The following is a 21,199-nucleotide window of genomic DNA, read 5'->3' as shown; positions in this document are numbered from 1 at the left end:
ACCTTCCTAAGAGAGCCAGGCAGGCATCATACTCTTCCAGAGATGCAGGAAAGAAATCAAACTAGGTCTGAATTCTTCCTCTCATGCCTGTGGTGAGGTCACAAGAAAATATGTTATAAACTGAGTTTAGGTGACATTTTCAATGTCTTTCTCATGGTGGATATTCTAGCAAAAATAGTCTTGAAGGCAGCTGGTGCAAGGAGAAACTACAGTGGTTTGCACATCTCCCCCCCACCCACAGCTAGACACGTACACTCTCACTACTAACATAGGTAATAGAGTGCAGTAACACAGAGGATCATTTTTTTTCTCCTGAAACAGAAATGAGCTGGCAAGCATAATCAAACAATGAGAATCATTTTTCCAAAGAAGAGCGAGAGCAACAACAACAAAATCCAGTGAGAATTATGACAACAATGTAAGAATGCAATCAGTAGAGAAATCCTGATAAATGAGGACCTTACATTTTAAATGCTTTAAAACCAGTACAAATAAATATAAATTTGAACAGAATTCAATGCACAATTGAATTAGAAGGAAAAAATTCAACCAAATTGTTAAACTTCCACTATAGAACTTGAAAGTAGTTTATCTAGATAAAGCTATAAAATGAATAAAACAGCAGTAAAAAGGATTGAACTTTTGCTGTCAGTAAGAAATCCAGATCATGGATGAGAGTATTAAGAATGCTGCGTAAAGAGCTCTGCAAAATATTCTCCAGTGAAGAGGAACTAATGATAGATGAATGCGTACATGTAATTGAACATGCAGAAAAGAAAACCAACATTCCAAGAAGGAAAGCAGAAAAGCTATCAGGAGTACTGGCTCATGTGAACATCCACAAGAATGAGATACATACAAGGAGAAAAGGCAAATTACCAAAAATGCAGTATGCTCTGTAAAATAAAATACATGTTTGGCTGTAGACATATTCTTCATTAAATTATCAAGGGAGCATGTGTCACACACACAGTCGTGAGGAATGCTGGCAGGAACATTCAACCACATAAAACTCGCCCGCTTTTGGGTTTCATTACCTACATCAGGCCCCATGTTGTTCCCATGATGGCAAACTTCCCTTCGACTTCATGGAGAACAGGATCAGGCCCTTGCTCAGCAAAGGGTTAAAAAATGAAGTGTAGCAAAATGCTCAAAGTGCACCTCAGTCCAGAAGCAAGCCACTCCTAAGAACTGATCCCTTTTTCATTCCGCACCATGGGAAATACAATTTTCCTACCTGTGTTTTGTGTTAAGTTGTTGGGCTCAGCTAAATCAAAATTCGAGCAAAGCAAACCCACATGAACTTAAAATCAAATGAAATTTCACACTCCCCCTGCACAGTGAAGCAGCCCTACACAAAGGTACTTTCAGCAGATGAAGCCAGTGCACCTTTTAAGAGTAAGCAGAAATAGAGCACATTTGTAACAGACAAATTAGAAGCGCATCAAGGTACTGGATAAAAACATTTCTTGAACATAAGCCAAGTACACAATAGGAACAGGTTAGAAGGTTAAATCATTTCTAACCACAACTTAAAGAAGACTTCATAGTAAAAATATCCTTTTTTAACTCTTGTCTTCCAAGCACACATCACAACTTTTGTTTCCATTGCTTTTAGTCCCTATTTCAAAAGCAGCATTTGCTGTAACAGCTCATTTTTTCATGCAAAATACTGAATCTAATTGCGGAAATATGTCATTCCCTCCTCTCCGCCACATGGCATGAGTTAATGATGATGAATGAAAGTAATAAAACCCAAATCTTTTTCAAACTAAAGCTCCTGTTAAATTACTGGAAATTATATGCATGCGTCTACAATGAGGACACTGCAGAAGGTCAAAGATCTTGCTTCCTGCATTTGGCCAAACTATTCAACAGGCAGCTTGGCTGAATCTGCACAGACACATTTTTACTGAGGTCTGGGGGAGCCACCTAAGAAAAGCAGCTTAGTTCAAGGCTGGTGATTTCATCAGAGCATTTCTCCCCATCCCCATGGAACACTAAATATTGTTCACCAGAGTCTATGACCTGACTCACATGTCCATGGCAAGCTATTTTTGGATGTTCGAGACCAGGGTTTGGAAGAGTAATACATCACCTAGCGTGATATACATTTTTAATGGAGGTCCCAATTTCCCTAATACAAAACTTTATTCTGTGGCACTGACATGAAGCAGAAGGATTACAGCAAATTTAGAGCCAGATGTTGCCCCTCTCATTCACTCTGAATCACACCCAATTTCTCCAGCTGGTCCACTATGAAGACAGGTAAACCATTCAGAGATTAAGGTCTGTCATGGTTTTAGACCAGACAGCAACTAAGTCCCAAATCAGCTGCTTGCTCACTCCCCCCACCAGGGGGAAGGGGAGGAGAGAAGAATCAGGGAAAGAAAAAAAAAGGAAAACTCATGCGTTGAGATAAGAACAGTTTAATAATTAAAACAAAGTTTTAAAAAACCCCAAACGTAGTGCTACCACTAATAATAATAATGATAATTGTAATAAAAAAGGAGAGAGAAATGAAAAAATGCAAGATAGCAAGTGATGCACAGCACAATTTCTCACCACCCGCTGACCAAAGCCCAGGCAGTGGTCAGCCCCTCCCAGCCAACTTCCCCCAGTTTATGTACTGGGCATGATGCTCTGTGGTATGGAATATCCCTTTGGCCAGTTCTGGTCAGCTGTCCTGGCCATGCTCCCTCACTTGTGCTGCTCCTTGCTGGCTGAGCAGGAGGCACTGAGAAGTCCTTGACCCAGGAGAAGCACTGCTCAGCAACAACCATAACATCAGCGCATTAACATTGTTCTCACCCTAAACCCAAAACACAGTCATGTACTAGCTACCACGAAAAAAATGACCTGTATCCCAGCTGAAAGCAGGACAAGGTCCTACTCAATAAAAACACAACAGGCAAAATGTACTCTGTTCCTGTCTGCAAACTCTGTTTCTAATTCTGCATGCTGCGAACTGCATCAGCTTATTGCTGTTCTCCCCATTCATTCGTTTCCTCATTTTTGCTTAACCAGCCGACAGTTCTGTGGCCCTTTCTTTTCCTCTGGGCATTCGGACACTATGTTCTCCTTTCTTTTCCCCCAGCTCACCCACAGCTCACTTTGGAGTCTTTTTGTCTCCCTTCCTTTCATCATCAATTCATTGAGGTTTCATTGTTTTTGTCTTCCCACTATGCTGATCTCCCAATCCCTATGCTTCCCCCTTATGGTCCATTTCACAGATGGACCACAGAAGACATGGAAAAACACATAAGGAGAGGAATTCCTAATAACCTCCCTTAATGTATTTCCTTCCCACAAATGAGTTTGAATGCTTTGAATCTTGGATGGGTATAAATCAAGGTGTTACCTTGCACAGGTCAGCAGGGGTTATTTTTGCATTTAAAAAGTATTTGTAGGACCAGGTTTAGCAGCAGCAAAGCAAAACTTACCATCCCTGCAAGTTTAATTTCTCTAGCCATGATAAACAGTTTGCAGAATTGAAATGCATAGAATTAGAAACATTGGTTTTCAGAATCAAAAGACCTAAATTCTGCCACTCATATTCACAGTGAGGGATAACTTACTCTCTAAGCAGTACTCATTTGGAGTACTCATTTGGAGGGCTCCTTGGAGCCATCAAGAAATCAAGTGGAATTCAAGTCTTTAGTCCACTCATTGCTCATTATTTTATCTTTCACTGCATAGACAAGAACAGAGATGTTATTAGCAGGCAAATAACATAAGGGCAACAAGCTCCACATTTTCCATAAGACTCATGTAAATATGTGAGCAAGAAGTTAAAAACTTCCATTTGTTTCAGGCCTTATCAGTGCACACTTGGCTTTTAGAAACTGGCTGTGGGATGGTTACCCGGAGCTCCCATATCCCCACTACACTATTGGGAATAGTTAACTAATCTACTGCAAGGAAGTCACTTAATTTTGATCTTGGTCATGCACAAAAGGAGGAGGAAATCTCTTAGAGCCACTCAAGGTGGTATTTCACAAACTATTTTTGAATGCAATGGACAACCAGAAGTTTCAACAACGTCCATGACCTTGGAAAAATGAAATGTCTAAGAGATGAAAGAAAACAAACTACAAAACACCTCTGCAAGCACAATCCTGATCTTAATTGTAGGTTTTTTGGTTCAGCAGTTTTGCATGGAGCTTATAAATACCATACAGAATATATTGTTGTTTTCTGGTAGCCTGTGTTCACAAACAGAGTCATGTGCTGGAGTGGGATTAAATCTATTTGCAAGGCTGCATGTGCAGTTTAAAAGAAGCATATTCTAAGCTTTATCTCACTTAGGTTGATATAAATACCCTCATACTACAACTAGAGGCACCACTTCTGAACACAGGCCTTCAAGGGGCAAAATGACACCAACTACAAGAAGTAGGTTTTGTAACCAAAGCTGCACCATGTGAGCTCTTACATTTTAGCTCAATATTTATTAGAACTTGTCCTCATTTACTAAGCTTCTGGGAACATTTTCACAATTAAAAACCAAAACAAAACAAATTGCAAATAATTGTCAACATACTGACAACAATTGGCAGCTTTCAGAATAACTCACAATGCCATCTCTGTGCCTTCAAAATCTCTCCCACAGTGAAACCTCGTTACCATCCCATCCAGATGCTCATGTTAAGCATTAGAGGTTCCCTTCATTCCCATGCCCCCATCTATCTAAATGAAGCCCTAAGTAAGAGTTGAATCACAAATCCCATGCCATGTTTAAGAGTCACACCGAGGCAGTAAAAGGAGAGTATTCCCGTTCTTTGGACTTGCTTTGGCCTCATATAATGGGTTATTAGCAATGTCATGGCCTGAGTAGATGCAACAATTCACACTAAGGTGAAAAACAGATTTACGGAGACATCATATTTGTGGCCACAGCTGTCAAAAAGGAACTACAGTGAGGTTATGCTGTAAGCATTCCTGATGAAGTTGTAACTTACCATTAAAAAGCTCTCAGGACCAACTCAGTAGAAGTGCAGCATGCAACACCAAAACATTTTGCAAGTTTATCTCACCCATACCAATACTGGCAACAGCTGCTGAGAACGAGGAACTCCAAATCCCAAAAAGTATCTCCTCTAGAACCTCTGAAAAATGTAGTTGAGAAGCTGCCACAGAACCATGATTCAGACTTTGCAAATTCTACAGGAGCACTAGGAGTCAGAAGACCAGCACAGGGAAGCTGAGATTTAATCCAAGATGATGGGGAAGCTCAGATCATATTTGAGGTGATAGAGGAGGCAGGCCTGACCAACCCACTTTGTATTCCCCAAAGGTAAGTCCAGCAAACACTGCAGCTCTCCCAGAGCAGAGGCTACTCACACAAGAAAAGTAAAGCCAGAAAACCTGGAATAGTGCCCTGCATCAACAAAAAAAAGCCATTTCCAAAACCACACTATGCAAATTTCACCTAGTTGCACAACATTCACTCTTTGTGCAAAAGTTTTGCATAGCTGCGATTTCACGACGCCCAGCTCATTTCAGGAAAGGAGAAGGGAGAAATGCGTGGGGCAGAAGGCTCACCTCTGGCTTCTGCACAGCCAGCACCATGGAACTGTGGAGGCATGAATCACCAGTCGGCTCCAGGAGTGCTGAGTTGTGGAGTCTCTGTGACCGGCACCCACAGAGACACAATTTAGGGGGAATAGATGTCTCTGAGCAGGACCGTGGTGAACCATGTAACACTTTTACAGATGGCACACTCATAACCATTAAACAGTTATGACCAGCTTGAGTGAGAGAGTGAAGAATGTGCACACAGGGTGATAAAACACACCAACTAAATTGAGAAAAATACACATATTCTGATTTTAGACACATGGGTTATCAGAGGTAAGGGAGCCCTCACTACAATATGATCTGTTATCAGAAACCTAAGGCAGCTGGTTGGATCACAGATGCACATATGGTCACAGTTTTCTGGAGGGGGGGGAGAAAAAAACCAGCCAAGATCTCCTTTAGGACAGTGAGTCTAGTAAGAGTCAAATGGTTTCTTCTCCTCTCCATCCCTGACTCCATTTAAGTGCTATCTTAAATATTTCTAGGGACCCACTGGTGGGTAAAGAAAAAATGCTAAAGAAAACATAATCTTTCAAGGGCTGACATTACCTAGTTCCCAGCACAGCTACAGACTAGCTGCTGTGAAATGCAACAACCTGGTGGGAATTGGAAAGCTCTCTTTTAACTGCAATTATTATCTCTAAAGCCTCTCTAATAGCAATCCCAGAATATAGGTTTAAAGAAAAATCATTTTAATGGAGGTCCCAGTACTACATTTTTATATTGCACCAAGTCAAGCTATTGATTAGCTTTACATTAATTTTAAAAGCACAAAGAATTTGTCATGATTTTTCTCCCTTTGATATCAGCATCCATCAGCGATTGCATCAGTTTTCTGCTGAGCTGCCAAGCAAAGTTAAATGATGATGCACTTCCTCTCCCTGACTTCTTATTCCAGCTTGGTTCAGCAATCTCGACCAGCCACTTCCTGTCTCCACTATTGCACCGTCTGGCACTTGCTTCAGACAAGTCAATACGCTTAAATTATACCTGTACCAGGCATAATTAATCATAAAACTTTCTGCTTTGTAATGTTATTTGAACTTCTGCTTGGTGTTCATAAGCAGAAGGCAAAACAAAAGTTCAGTGGTGAAACTGGTGCCATTCCCCCCTGCCTGCTCATTGAGTTGGAGCTCGTTGGATTTCAGAACAAGAGATGATTTCTTGGGAAGTCACTGCTCCCCAGTGGTTCAGAATTACGTTGTTGAACTTTAGTAGACTGACAATACGTATGGAGAAAACTCCAATAATCAGAGATATTTTGTATGGGACCAGCCTGGAAACACAGAGGCAGCTTTTTTGATGTCAGTCAGAGCTTGGTGCTCAGTGTGTAAGAGAACGACATTAGAGGTGGTGAGCATGGTACCCACCTCTGAGTCACAGCTCTACCTTTATAGCCGCTATTCCCCAGGGCGTGTAGTAATTTATAGCCATTAGAGGCCAGCAGTAAATTACTCCCTCCAGTCTGGCTCCAAGTCAAGCTCTCCAACCAGCCACTGGAGACTCGGCAGGAGGGAAATGCAGAGAGCGAGAAGTGGTTGGCATCCATCCCTTGTCCATTCCAGACTTGTCTACTTCTAGAAAAGAAATAAATAGACAACTTTTAAGATTCATCTGGACAGGGTGCTGGGCCACCTAGTCTAGACTGTGCTTTTGCCAAGAAAGTTTGGGCCAGATGATCCTCAAGGTCCCCTTCCAACCTAGCACTCTATGATCCTAGGATAAGTAATGTTTTCTCCCTCCCAGGCACTCAGTTCAAAGGTCTGGACCACCCTCCCATGGTGGGGAAACAGGAACTCTGTCCAAATTCAAGGACTCATCCTATGAGGACGGAACCCTCAGCAAGAGCTTAGCCAGCCACTGAGGTATTTCTGTTAGGCTTTTCAGGAACAAAAAGGTGTTTTTCAGCAGAAATGAATCTTCCATATAATCCCCAGCACAGGCGCCTTTAAAACACCTCAAACAAAAAATAAAAGCAACAACAAACCCTCTTTTCTTAGAGCATCCCAAGCAATTTTACAGAGATTAATTGTCCTTATTCGTTTTTGTCTTTCCATATATTTCAGCTCTCCAACAGAAAACTAATCCACTGGATTTCAAATTATGGCACAATTAGCATGAAATTAATTAGAATCTGACCTATCCCCTAATTTTCCTCCAGCTGAGACTGCCAACTTTTAATATAAGCCTAAAGCAAGAGCTGTAAGACTAATACAGCAAATGGGACAAAGGGTTTTTAAATTAAAGAGTGTTTAGAAAAATGCAATTTACTGCCATAAGCATTTCCTTGACAACAACCCCAAAACTCCAGTCCTCAAACAAAGTGTAGAAGAATATTTCACCTCCCCCTGACACAGAGAGTTCATTTGCAAAGCCCACAATCATCCCTCCCATCTTTTAAAATTCTCATGGCCTTTCAAAAGCAGAGCCTACAGTTATCAATTAGCAATGCCTTTTAGTCCCATCATGCAAATTTTCTTTTTCACGTAACCTCTCCAGACAACTGTAAGAATTTTTAAGTCCATCGCATATATATAATCAACCCCCCAACTGTATCTTAGCCTTCACAATTCCCTGCATCATTTATAGACCTCTGCAGTATCTCTTTTTGCCACTGTACATATTTTCCACATTCCTTCAGGCTCCTATTCACTATCTAGTACCCAAATTTCTCACCCTCCTTCCTCTTCAGATTTCAGCCATCATTAACCAAATGCCCCAGTTATTCTTTTTCATAGTTGCTTTGATCACTGCCATCCCTCTGTTCCACACGAAGCCTGTGAGTCACAGATACTCAACAACATTTAACTTTTTTGCTTTGCCTGGCTGGAGTGGCACACAGCAGCCTGGCAGGAATCATTGCCTCCTGCGGAACACAAGTTTTAACTCAGAGAAAAAGGACTGTGCCCAAAAAATTAATCAAAAGGAACTTTCCCTCATGTTCTGCCATGTTCATGTGTTGTTACAGCCTTTGTGAAATTTAGTAACTGACTCTTCCCTACCTTGGAAGCACAAGGTGCAAATTCCACTGCCTGTGCACTAGAAAGCAATACCATACACACAGCTTCAACAGGAAGATTTCACAGCCCTGAAAGTGAAACATTCAGGTGTCACCACCATCACAGCACAGAAACGAACAGCTTGGATAAAGATTGCAGTAGAAATGGGACTAAATAAAAAAAAAAATACATATTCAGGCACTGCAGGGAAAACAATATTAAAAAAATGGAAGGGTACAGAAGCTACATGCAGCATATAGAATAGTCTTAGACAATCTACGCACACCCTTATAGATTCCATGTATACAATACAGAATACACTTCATTCTCTCATCAGTAGAGGCTACATTCAAATCTACATCTTGGTCAACAGAGCTGCAATACTGTCAATCTTTGAGAACACTGCAACTCACTCAGAAACCACAGAGAATGACAACCAGAGAGGGAAGAAAATAACATTCTATACAAACACAATATATCTTCAACATTAGGTTTTCATTTCACAGGTCTTTTGTTCACCAGGGCACTTATTGATGTTGTGGTCTAACAACTCCTCTCTTACAGACTGCATGGGCTGTTCTTTCATTCTCTGGTTGCTAACATTGTTTTTTCAGGGGTTTTGGTTTGGTTTTTTCCCAAAGACGAAAAGAGAGTGCTTTACTTTTTTTTATGAGGTGGCAGCAATCGGTGCCCCAATCCACAGAAATCTAAACCATTCTGCACTTCAGTTAAACAGCCCTGGACTCTTGGCTGCTGCTGTTCTTTTTCCTTTTGGCAATACAGAATCAAAAGTATCTTCCAAACTCAGACAGATGAGGAGCCCAGTAAAAACTCGAGAAGGAAAACAGCATCAATTACCACAGCTAGTCCAAGAGCAGGGGGCACCTCTGCCTCATGGCCAGGTGTATTTTGGTCAGAGGATGTAGGAGTGGGGTGCAGTCCAGCAGCTGGGCTCTGCAGCTGCTGAGGTTGCCTCTCATGCACACAGATGTCATCTGCTCTTCTGGACCAGGCACAAAAATAGACAAACAGCAGGTCCTGCCCTGAACAGGTATTGCAATCCCATGTGTTGGCCCACATGTCATGTGTCAATGCATTTCCACATTGTTTGCCCAGTTCCCACCAACAGTAGACAATTTCAAAGACTCCTTTTATGTCAGGATGTCAAACTGATGAACCAAAATTAGGTGTCCTTTAACTTAATTTCTCTTCTCCTACCCCTAAATAATTCTTTCAGAATGGAACTGTTTATGATAACCTGGCTCACATTAACCCTTCACCCCTCCAGAATCCACAACATTAATTCTCATAATAAAGCCTATTTTAAATATATCTTTAATCCTCTGAGAAAACCAATTTCATCCTTGAATGTTCCATTGATCTACAGTAAATAAATAGGCATTAGGGAGAAACATTGTTTATTTATTTGCTTGCCACTTAGAATTTAATCCTGGGATTCTAAAGGGACGATTATAAATTTCTCTAACAGTCCCTAGGGTATGTTTTGAATGTAGTCATCTAAGATAGGACTCTTGCACTCCAGGATGCCAGTGCATTACAGCTTAGAAAGATTATAGCCAAACAGCACTCATTTATTATAAAGAGGGATGAGTAGTAATTCCAGGACACACACTAGATGAGATTTCAGCCCGGTCTAGCTTGTGTACAGTGTGGAATGTATCTGGAAGCTTTCCAAAGCCTGCTTGCATACAGCACAGTCTCACCAAGAGACTTCCTGGCAAAATCTTATTGGTAAAGAGAGGGGTTTGGAGCTTCTTCAGTGGAAGAGGACTTCTACCACTTATCAAGCCGAGTTTGTACAGCTGAAGATTTATAGCCACGTGGAAGGACTGTGGACACCTGAGCTCTTACACAGGAAAATCTAAGGTCAGTGGTTGCTTCACTGAAACTTTCAACCTTCTTGAAAATCAAAGGATGGGGCTTTTTTGGAAGACACAGGCCTAGGAATACTGTTCTGGAAAGGACCAGAAAAGTCACTGCAGCCAGTCACATACAATTGGAAGAATCAAGTCTGCTTGACCATGAGCTCCTAAAACCACGGGCCATAAAACCCTCTCCTGACTCCAGAAATGAAAAGCTTAAGTGTAAAAGACTGAAGGTGATGAAGACCTCACCACACACCCAGGAAAACAGGGGTTAATCACTCTTACAACTGAAGGGGGGAAAAAAGCAAACAAAACAAAATAGAAACAAAATAAAAATACCCAAACAAAATCCTCATTTCCTATTTTGTCCAGCCTTTTCCTGGGACAGGAAAAATCTATCCACTAATCAAAAAGCTCTTCATTCAAAGTACATCTAGGAATCATTAGGTCATGGTGCTAGATAAACTAACTAGACTGAGCTTATGTGTGTAGGGTTTCCAGGTCTCTGATCATTCTCCTAATGTCCTTTTCTAAGCCCTTCCCGGTCTGTCAGCACAACTTCTGCAAAACTAGACAGCAAGGAATGGTAACAAAATGAGTAAACTCTTCAAGCAATTTCTACCATGTTTTCAAGGAGTAGGAGGACGTAATTCAGTGGGGAGAAGTGAAAGAAATGGCTGCACCACGATACAATCTTGCTTAAACGCCTTGGAGACTCCAGATCCCCAGTGCATGTCAACACGCAGCCTGAAAGAGTAGCTGAGCCAGAGCCCTAGGTTGCATACAGCCAAACTAAATGCTCAACACAGCGAGGGTGAAGTCTGCTTTGTGTCACTTGACAAAACTAGGCTGATATCTAACAGATGACATTTGCCAGTAAAAATGATTGTTCACATTGTGTTTGTCTTCTGGGAGAACATTCCACGTCTGACATGCATCCACAACCCATGCAGGTACTGAGTGTAACCTCGCTGTAGATGGCTTCCAACCTGCTACACAGGTCCTACCAGGATACAAATTCTCAAGGTAACAGTCTTTTCCATTTAATTTATGAATCTCCTTCATGCCCATGCATGCTTCATGCTTTAATTAATATTAATTAAAGACTAATCACATTCATTGCAGCCAGGTGCTGAACAAATTTGTCATTTGTCTTTGCAATGCAGAGCACCATGGGCCCTGGCCATGTGGAGAGAAAGGCAGCAATGGAGACCACCTCTGTTCCTGCCTTGTGTTGTCCCTGGGCTCCTATTGCTCACTTTGGTGCTCAGTTACAGACTGCAGCCTCGTTGCATAAGGAATTCCGTGAACACAGGACACTAAGGTGGTCTCTGTGTCAGAAACATCCATTGTACCCTGGCTCGAAGGCAGAAATGCAGACAGCCTGTCTGCACCACCACTCTTATTTCCCTCCCTCCTTACAGAGACTCTGCACTGCAAATGCAGCTGCAGCACCATAATGCTTAACATGTAAACCAGCCAGTGTTACTTCTGGCTAGATTTGGGGGCAATGAAGAGCAGAAAGGCCAGTGACTTGCCCCAAATCGCGGTGAAAATTGGCAACGTAATTGGAAATAGAGTGCTCACCTGCAGAGATCTCCATGGTATCTTCAGTATATTGTCAAAATTCATCAAACTGAGGATTTTGCCACTGAAAACTGATTGCGCACAGGAACACAAGGGCTCAGGTTCCTTAAGTCGTTTGCAAACCAGAATTTGGAGAATAAATTCCTGTTTCTGTGTTAACAGAGACTTGGTTAACACTATGAGTCACATGGTATGGAGTGAGACATTCTTGTGTCTTCTAGATCTTATTTAAGTCAGACACAAAGAGTTTAGCCAGGCAGATCATGCACACAACAATTCTTGAAGCCTATGAGAAAACCCTCCAAGGGCTCATCTTGCTTCTTGAACAGCCAACATACAGAGGAGTTCCCTGCGATGCCTTTCATGATCTCTATTGTTCACAGGGTACTAAAGTAATGAATAGCCTTTATTTTTCCAAGTTTCAGTCACAGAATGCACATGCTACCATTAAAAGGAAAACAAAAGTGCAGAAATGCCAAGATACTATGTAACACACAGCCCTTCATCACTTGCATTGATGCACAGTGTTACAAATTTTATCTAATCAACTGACATTTTAAGTAGTGGAGAATTTAACAAGAATAACAATGTGGTGACAATTTAGTCTTTCTTACCCCTCCATAAAAACACTGTCTTCTGTTTGGTCTAGATTTAGGTCAAGACATTTCACTAATTTGCTAGTCATTAAAAAGATATTTTTATACCCAGCCTGTAATATTATACTCTTCAGTGATTATGATAGTTCCCAACAGAATTCCAGACTTGAAAATGAAGGCTGGGAAGCTGAGCTGCAATTATGATACTTTAAATAATTCCACAAAAGTAGAACCACTGTTAAATAATTTATAGTCTTTGATCTTGTCACAGATCTACTGAAATCTTCATATCACTCAAGCTAAATATTTTCAAACAGAAATGGGATAGGTTACTTCCCTCCACCCCCTTCTGTCACCATGGGAGCCGAGGAAAATAATGGTGCCAGGGGCCAAATTCTTCATTACTTTGGTGTAAGCTCTTTCTTGCATGAAAATTCTTCCTCTGGGGTTCAAACACATTCAGAGATATGTTTTTCATCGCAGCACCTTGAAAGGTTAAGAAGGTAGCAGTTATTTTTGAATCATAGAATCGTTAAGGTTGGAAAAGACCTTAAGATCCTCAAGTCCAACCATCAACCCAGCAACACCACCATTTTCACTCTTAAACCATGCCCTCAAAATAGATCTTCCTCCAAAGTGACATAATTCCCAATATTTTACAAAACAGAAAATGCAACCTTTCAACTCTGCACTTTGCGCAGCTATAGAATCAGAATCATAGAACACCCCGAGCTGGAAGGAACCCATCAAGGATCCTCACAGTCCAACTCTTGGCCCTGCACAAGTCTCCCCAGGAATCACACCACCATGTGTACAAAAGCATTGTCCGAATGATTCTTCAACTCTGTCAGGCTTGGTGCTGCAATCACTTCTCTGGGGAGCCTGTTCCAGTGCCCAACCACCCTCTGGGTGAAGAATCTTTCCCTAATATTGTACCTGAACCTCCCCTGGCTCAGCTTCAGGCCATTCCCTCTGGGTCCTGTCACTGCCACCACAGAGAAGAGATCAGTGTCTGCCCCTCCTCTTGCCCTCACAAGGAAGTTGCAGACTGCTATGAGGTCTCCCCTCAGTCTCCTCTTCTTCAGGCTGAACAGAACAAGTGACCTCAGCCACTCCTCATGTGGCTTCCCCTCCAGACCCACCACCTTACAGGCAAGCAGAGACAAGAGAAGCTTCACACAGGACATCAGTCCTCACAAAGTTCTGTGGGTCTGTGCCAGGAAGGTTGAGGGAGCCTCACACAAGCCACACTGCCAAACCTCAGCAGCTGCCCTCAGGCCTAGAGAGGCACTGAACACAGACACTTTATTCAAGTAAGTGCCAGCTCCTAAAGGCTGGTAAACAGGGTCGTAGATGAAAATGCAGACTGTGCTAAACTGTGTTATTAAAACAAAAAAAAACCCTCTGTAATTTGTGGTCTGTTCAGTTGCAATCCACCTCAATGTGGTCCTTAATGGGGTCCTCAGCACAAGATAGAGGTGGACCTGCTGGACTGAATTCAGAGGAGATCACTGAAGATGATCCGAGGGATAGAACACCTCTCTTATGGAGGCAGGTTGAGAGAGTTGGGGTTGTTCAGCCTGGAGAAAAGGAGGCTCCAAGGAGACTTGATTGCAGCTTTCCAGTACCTTAACGTGGGCTTATGAAAGGAAGGGAAAGGGACTTTTTATATGGGAAAATAGTGACAGGACAAGGGGCCGTGGTTTTAAACTGGAAGATAGCAGGTTTAAATTAGATGTTAGGAAGAAATCCATTACTCAGAGAGTGGTGAAGCAGTGGAACAGGTTGACCAGAGAGGTTTGTGGATGCCCCAACCCTGGAAGTGTTCAAGGCCAGGTTGAATGGAGCTTTGAACAATCCAATCTAGTAGGTGGCATCCCAGTCCATGGCAGGTGGATTAGAACTAGATAACCTTTAAGGTGCCTACCAATGATTCTCATGTCCTGCTACTCAGGGATACAGACTGTTCAGCCACTATCAAGTGCAGTGGCCAAATAACCTACTCTCTAGTGAAAGAGAGGTTCTCCGTTAAAAACATGTTACAAAGTCAAATTCAGAAGCCCTGGTGTAAACTAAAGGCTCGCGCACAAGATCAAGCTATGCTGTTGGAAAAAATTTACCTCTAATTAGCTGAGCCCAATAGCTAAGACAAGGCAATATATCTTAAGTGCCTTTTGCTGGAGGCAAACTCAAGTCTGCATCCCGTTGCAGCCCACAAAGCCCACGCGCATGTGTACGTACCATTACAGCAGCTCTGCTGACTGATAACTTGTTAAATTGACATAACTTAACTGTCAGGGTCCTAAGACTAATGAAACATGTAAAGTATACCAGAAGTAAACAGCAGCTTTCCAGGAAACACTTAATTTGCATTCTAATTAATGCAACGTGGGGCAGAAGTCATAAATAAAGGATTCAGTCACAGCTCACTGTATAATAGGCAGACTAGTTTTACACACCTGATAAGACAGGCAAGTACTAATGTGGGGTTATGGAGGATGCCAGACCTAAACCAGCTCTTCACATCTGCAAGAGACAAAGGGCTGCAGCACCTAAAAAAAAAAGAAAGGTTTAATGCTGTAAATGTCTTTTGAAAGTTTCCCTCCCTAGGAACAAATCACTTTTTTTTTTCTTAGAAGATGACAAGTGTAAAGAAAATTTCATCTAGAGGAGTCCTTGAAGGTGTGACAAACAGGATTTGAACACCACACCTTCAGGCTTATTACCACTGGTGATGAGTAGTGTTCATACCCTGAATGCCCCGGTAAAGATTGGAGTCTCACTTTTCAAACAGCTTGCAGAAGTCTTCCCAAAATAGCTGCCACCACCAAGGAACTCTGCAAATGCTCCTTGAAACGGATGGGCACCCGGTCTGAATCTTGCTATTACATTTTTCAGACCTGTCACACATAGCATATTGCCTGCAATAGGCATTTTCTGGATTGGTTAAAGTTTGAGGATGGATTCCTGCTTTGCTCTCACCTATAGCCTCACTCTATCACGATTATGGTGTTCCAGCCACTCCCTTCTAGGACCACATTATGCAGTGAGCTCTGAACACAATGGGGCAGCAGAAAAGGAGGCTGGTTGCATTTAGCCACAATAAATTAATCTACATAAAACCATTCAGAAATTCAATTTTGATGTCCTTTCTTTGTGGGATGGTACATGTGGTTTACGTTACTTTGAGAACATTTTGGTAAGCACTCTGTTGTATTTATTAAATGCAATCAATTCAATTCAAGAAAAAGAAATTAAGTTACTTGCTTTCTAATTACAAATAAACAAAATTATTTTAAATATCCCGCTTTTCTTCCCTGCTGAAACTAAAGTATAAAAACTAGCCTATGTAAGTGACAGAAGGTTATTGCAAACCAAGCCGATGAAATGAAAGAGAACAGTAAATATCAGCACCATAATAAAAGTAAAGTCCCTTTTTGCTTTTAACTACTTCTCACTTGCTTCGCATTTCCCCACTACTCCACCACAAGCAGCAACTCTTTCCATGGAACCCTCTGTGCTCATTCATTTTTATGAAAAATACTTCCTTAGTGGCTATTTGTGTTTTTGCAACCATAGCGATAAAATATATTACTGGCAGAACTCTCAGGATTATAAATAGGTATCATTCTTTGTTTAATTTCAGTGAGCCAGGACAAAATCACTGAGGTTTTTGCACACATGACTTTCATTAGGAGCAATGTACAACTGAAAACACATCAGGGTCTTGCCTTTTATTTGTTCTTATTTCTATTTATTTATGCCTTCGTGTAATTAGAAGGCTGGAAATTTTGGGGATGTAATAGCAAAGATCTCAGGGAAAAAACACTGACAATGGAGGAAGGAGCAAACTCACTCACACTAGGACAGTAACTACCAATCTGTCAGAAAAGTATTTTGTTTTGAGGCTTTTGCATGTTTCCATTTTTGCTAAATTGTGTAAGATGTGTTACTTTGGTAAATATCCATCTAACTCCAAGTGCTACGAGTTGAGCGTGCTGTCAACACTGTGCTCAAAGAAAGCCTACTCTGAAAATTTAATACATTATTCCAGCTGAAACCTAACTGACAGTAATTTGCTTCCCAAATGCTTGGGGTCCCTCACTGAAGCCATGAGACCAGACCTGACATTTCATGTATCTCAAAGTCAGACAAGCAGTGCCAAAAATAACCATAAAAATGAGTGCAAGCTTTTCTTTGGGTCAAATCTTTCAAGGATTTTCCTTAAAATTCATATAAATTATCTTCAGGTAGGACTTGGAGCTCTTTCTGGGCTTGCAACCACTCTGTATTATGAGCAAAGACTCAGTAAAACAACACAGAATTGATATGATAAATAGAGAAAGTCTGCAACACTTCACATTTGGTACTGAACCCTGCAGCAATCCCCATCTTCCCACCATGGCCACAGACAGAGGAGCCACCACAAAGACTAGCAGATTCCCAAGGGTTAACCAGCAATCGGTGAGGGTGGGGTCATATTCCAGACCAGGAGTGGAGCTAAGCCACAGTATTCACAAGAAGGGAGCTGAAAGGATTTGCCGTTTGGGAACCATTTCATGCCACCCTCAGACAAGTCTCCCGTAGAAGTCAGCAGGACGCTCCTCTGGTTATGGACTGCAGCAGGATTTGGCTTCAGCTCTGAAGAAAAGGGATTCATAGGGGGAGCTTCTGGTAGCAGCATGTACACAAGGGAAGTTGGGCACAGCAGCATCTTTCTTTCAAAATCTCCCTGCTCCTGAAAGGCCACCCATGGGACACAGCCATCTCTCATGTAGCTATTGTTTTCCGTGGACATGTGCCATGTATTAACAGCCTCTCAGGCCTTGTGCAGAGAAGACAAAGACTGCCCTCTGCCTTTCTGCCTTCAGAGGCCACTTGCAGCACAAACAAGGCAAGGCACCAGAATACAGCTACCCTCCCAAAATAGGCTCCAGCAGCACCCAAGGTAGTTCCTACAGCCAGCATGGAAGAAATGGAAGGAGCCTTCCTGGAAGAGTTGCAACAGATCACCCCAAATCAACTGATTTAGTAAGCACATACTCCAATTTAAGAGCCAGGGGCTGTATGGTAGTGAATCAGGAAAAAAAAAAGGAACAGTTTCACACCAACATTTTATTAATTTCACCACTGCCAGGTCGAGCTTCTCTAGTACAAAGAAAATGCAAAGAGTGGGGGCTGGAATGAGAAGGCTTGACTCCAGAGCCCTTTCTCAAAACAGTGTTTTAAGGAGCGCAATTAGATTTCCTTGCAACCTTCCCCTTCATTCCCTCCTTAGCTTTTTTTTTTTTGGGGGGGGGGTGGGGGGGCAGGGTAAGCATTCCCCGCAGAAGCAGGATGAAATTTAACAACCAGCAGAGTTATCAGAAGCCTCATGTGTCAAATAAACACTACTTTTCTCACAAATAGAAAACATACAAGTCATAAATCAAGGGTCCAGCACCGAGAGGCTTGTCATTGGGAAGGTGTCAGTGCACATGGATTTGGATGGCTGCTGCCCTCAGGCTGCCTGAAGGAAGTTTTGACCCAGGATATTAATACAGCTTATTTGATACAGAGTGAACCAGGCTGGGGCTCCAAGGTCTGTTTACATTACAAGACTGTGGGCCTTTGGGAGATTAACACCAAGAGAAAACGCATCTGTGTTTGTTCTGGGTGAGGCTACAATTTAAATTCTTACGTTATCACACAAACTAGACATGATAGATAATCAATGCCCTGTGATAGTTAGTACTGAGGAACTGAGCTAGTTCTTTTTTTGCAGGGTCATTATTCAGCATATCATTCTTGCCATGTTCATTTATATTTAAAGTCAAATCAGGCATTTATTTTCCTGAGACTTTTATGAATGACTACGTACATTTTCATCTCTCAACATAAAGCAAAACTGCCTGGATTATGTCAGTTCTATGCTTTTTTTGCAGGGATATAAAATATATTATATTGTTCCAAAAAATCATGTCACAGAAATCATACAGACATCAGACTAAAAGGAATCTTAAGAGGGCATCCAGTCTATCTTGTTACCTAGAAGCAGTACCAGGTTTACTTGCAGCCATGACATATGTCCATCAAACTTCTCAAAACCTTTAGAAGAGAGTCTGCAGCATCCCTGGGTAACCTATTCCAGTGATTAACAAACCTATCCATACAGACAGTTTTTAAACAACCAAAAGCCTTGTTTTGCTACTGGTGAAGCCAGTCTCTGGATTTTTTTTCACATCTTTAATCTACACTTTAGGTTAATCTACACCTAAGGAACTCCACCCTCTTGAAAACACTGACAGGTGAATGCAAGGCTATAGACACACTGCACCTATAGATATCAAATTAAATACAGAGACATGATGGCAATCTGGGCAGAGAGAGCAACAGGCACAGATCAGGGTTTGTGGCAGTGCTGAGAGCTAAGTGTGTGATACACCTTTCACATGCCTGAGCAAGAAAAGCACTGATCTGCTAAATCTGAGTTCAGTTTCATTTCTACAGAGAGCCTTCTATTAAACACGTGTGAAAATACAGTGCTTGCGATCCTACGCTCCACAGCCACGGTGACTGATAGATCTGCATCCCCTTTCTAACAGCAGTTTCCTACAAGAATTATACCCTTCCTCAGACATACCTTTTCTAGACAAACACACACAAATCTTTCAATCTTTCAGCACAGACCATATTTTCTAAGTCTCAAATCATGTGGGTCATTCTTCTAGATTACATCCCACTTGTCTGCATCACTTTAAAAAGAATTGAAAAAACACAGGTCCAAAAATCCAGCTGCTGACTTCTTGCCACTGGACAGAGATGTCTTGCACACTAAGAGTTGCTCCCTTAATATCTCATCTTTTATTCCTGTTCCACTTTCCAGGCACTAAGGCTCCATCTTTTCTCCTGCTGCCAAGCCCCCTTGCAGTTACAGATTCTCTGACACATATTACTTTGCCGTTCTATAATCTGAGTGCCATCATACTGATATATTTTTCTCAATGTATCATGTTCATTTGTTCTTCTAGTCCTGTGTTCTAAAGCACTTCTGTATCCTCAGTCTAAATTTTACACTTTCTATCCCATCATACAAGCCACTAATGAAAATATTGATGGGAACCAGGCCCAAAATTAAGCCTCTTCAAGAGCAAAAGTGAATTCTTCTTTCAGCAGGTCATCACTGCTAACTGCATTCTCAGAGTGGGGTTTTTAAAGAATCAGGCCCTCCCCTGTTATCCAGCCAAAATTTCTCCAGTTTACATGAGAGCATATAATCTCCCATACTGTCAAAAATCCCGGCTTGAATCAAGATGTATTACATTTACCACTTTCGCCTTATCCACTAAGCCAGGGAAAGAAGGAAATTAGATTGGTTTAACATGATTTGTTCTTGACAAATACGTGTTGACTCTCTTTTTGTCACCTTTTTATCTGGATGATGCTTACACATGGACTGCTTAACAATTTGTTCTAGTATCTAATACCTCTTAAGATATCAAGGTTACACTGATCAGTGCATAACTCCCAAGACCATCTTCCTTCTCCCTTTTTTATAGATAGATACTACAGTCTGTTAAGAATTCAGTGCAGAAAAACATGTATGTCTCCAGGAGAAGCAAGACTTTTTGTGCATGGTGATAGTGCCATGCACAAATTTAGACAAGAAACACTGAACTATTTTCTAGAATGCTTGGGCAAAAATGTAAGTTGAATTATCTTCTTATCATTTTGGGATGAGATAAAAATAAAGGAAGTCTAGGGTACATGACCAGCAATGAATATTGCATAAACAGAATCATTCATTGTCACAGAAATATGATCTCTATTATGTAACCTATTCCAGCCTCCTGCCAATGGATCATTATTTCCTACAAAATATTTTCCACTGCTTTGTTCAACAGAGATTTAAGCAAATCAGTAAATAGCTTCCCCGTACTTCCCTTGGGAAATTGTTGCACAGCTATATAATAGTCAGTTTGGTCTCACTGAAAACAGTAATACAATACTGAAACATATTTAATAGTAGTTAATTGTAACAATAAATATGTAGTAGCAATATTACCCCTCCTGGCCTTGTCCCAAAGAGACAACCGTTTCCATGCAGATATTATACCTACTTACTCTTCTGTTCCCCCTCTGATTTCTGAATACTCACACTTTTTGTGTTTTCCACTGTACACAATGCACTTTAGCATCTGTAGAGATTCCTGGAGCATCCAGGAACGCCTGATCATCTATTTCTTGGGTGCAGTTATACCAATGTATATATATATATATATATATACATTCTCGTTGGTGTCTAGTATGGTTCTTGGTGCAGAGCCAAACTTTTGTCAAAGAGGTGATCTTGTAAACAGGAAGAACAAGAAAGAACACTATAATGCCATATATAATGCCTCATATACAATGTCTCATATATAATGCCTTATCACAATGACTGCTGAGACTTATTTCTTTATACCAACACTTGCATCTATTGAAATGAAGTGGGATTAGATTTGATGTTGATTTCAGATGCCCAGCATCCTGCTCTCCCTTTTGAGTAGCGGCTGGGAGTGAAGAATAGCTG

The 21,199-nt window shown here is 41.4% G+C and overlaps 1 long non-coding RNA gene across 3 annotated transcripts in view; it reads right to left on the bottom strand.

Annotated features, from left to right (window-relative positions):
- Positions 1 to 12,058: 12,058 nt before the first annotated feature.
- LOC125322420 overlaps positions 12,059 to 21,199 on the bottom strand; it is a 56,843-nt gene continuing 47,702 nt past the window's right edge. For all 3 annotated transcript variants that reach the window (XR_007201986.1, XR_007201985.1, XR_007201987.1), the window contains exons 5-7: positions 20,786 to 20,976; positions 15,108 to 15,200; positions 12,059 to 13,134 (exon numbers count right to left, since the gene is read on the bottom strand). This is a non-coding gene — a long non-coding RNA (uncharacterized LOC125322420). The remainder of the gene's footprint in view (positions 13,135 to 15,107; positions 15,201 to 20,785; positions 20,977 to 21,199) is intronic.

This window comes from Corvus hawaiiensis, chromosome 3 (assembly GCF_020740725.1).
Source record: "Corvus hawaiiensis isolate bCorHaw1 chromosome 3, bCorHaw1.pri.cur, whole genome shotgun sequence".
NCBI lineage: Eukaryota > Metazoa > Chordata > Aves > Passeriformes > Corvidae > Corvus > Corvus hawaiiensis.
The sequence above is the reverse complement of the archived record's forward strand: the minus strand, read 5'-3'. Positions and strand labels throughout refer to the sequence as shown.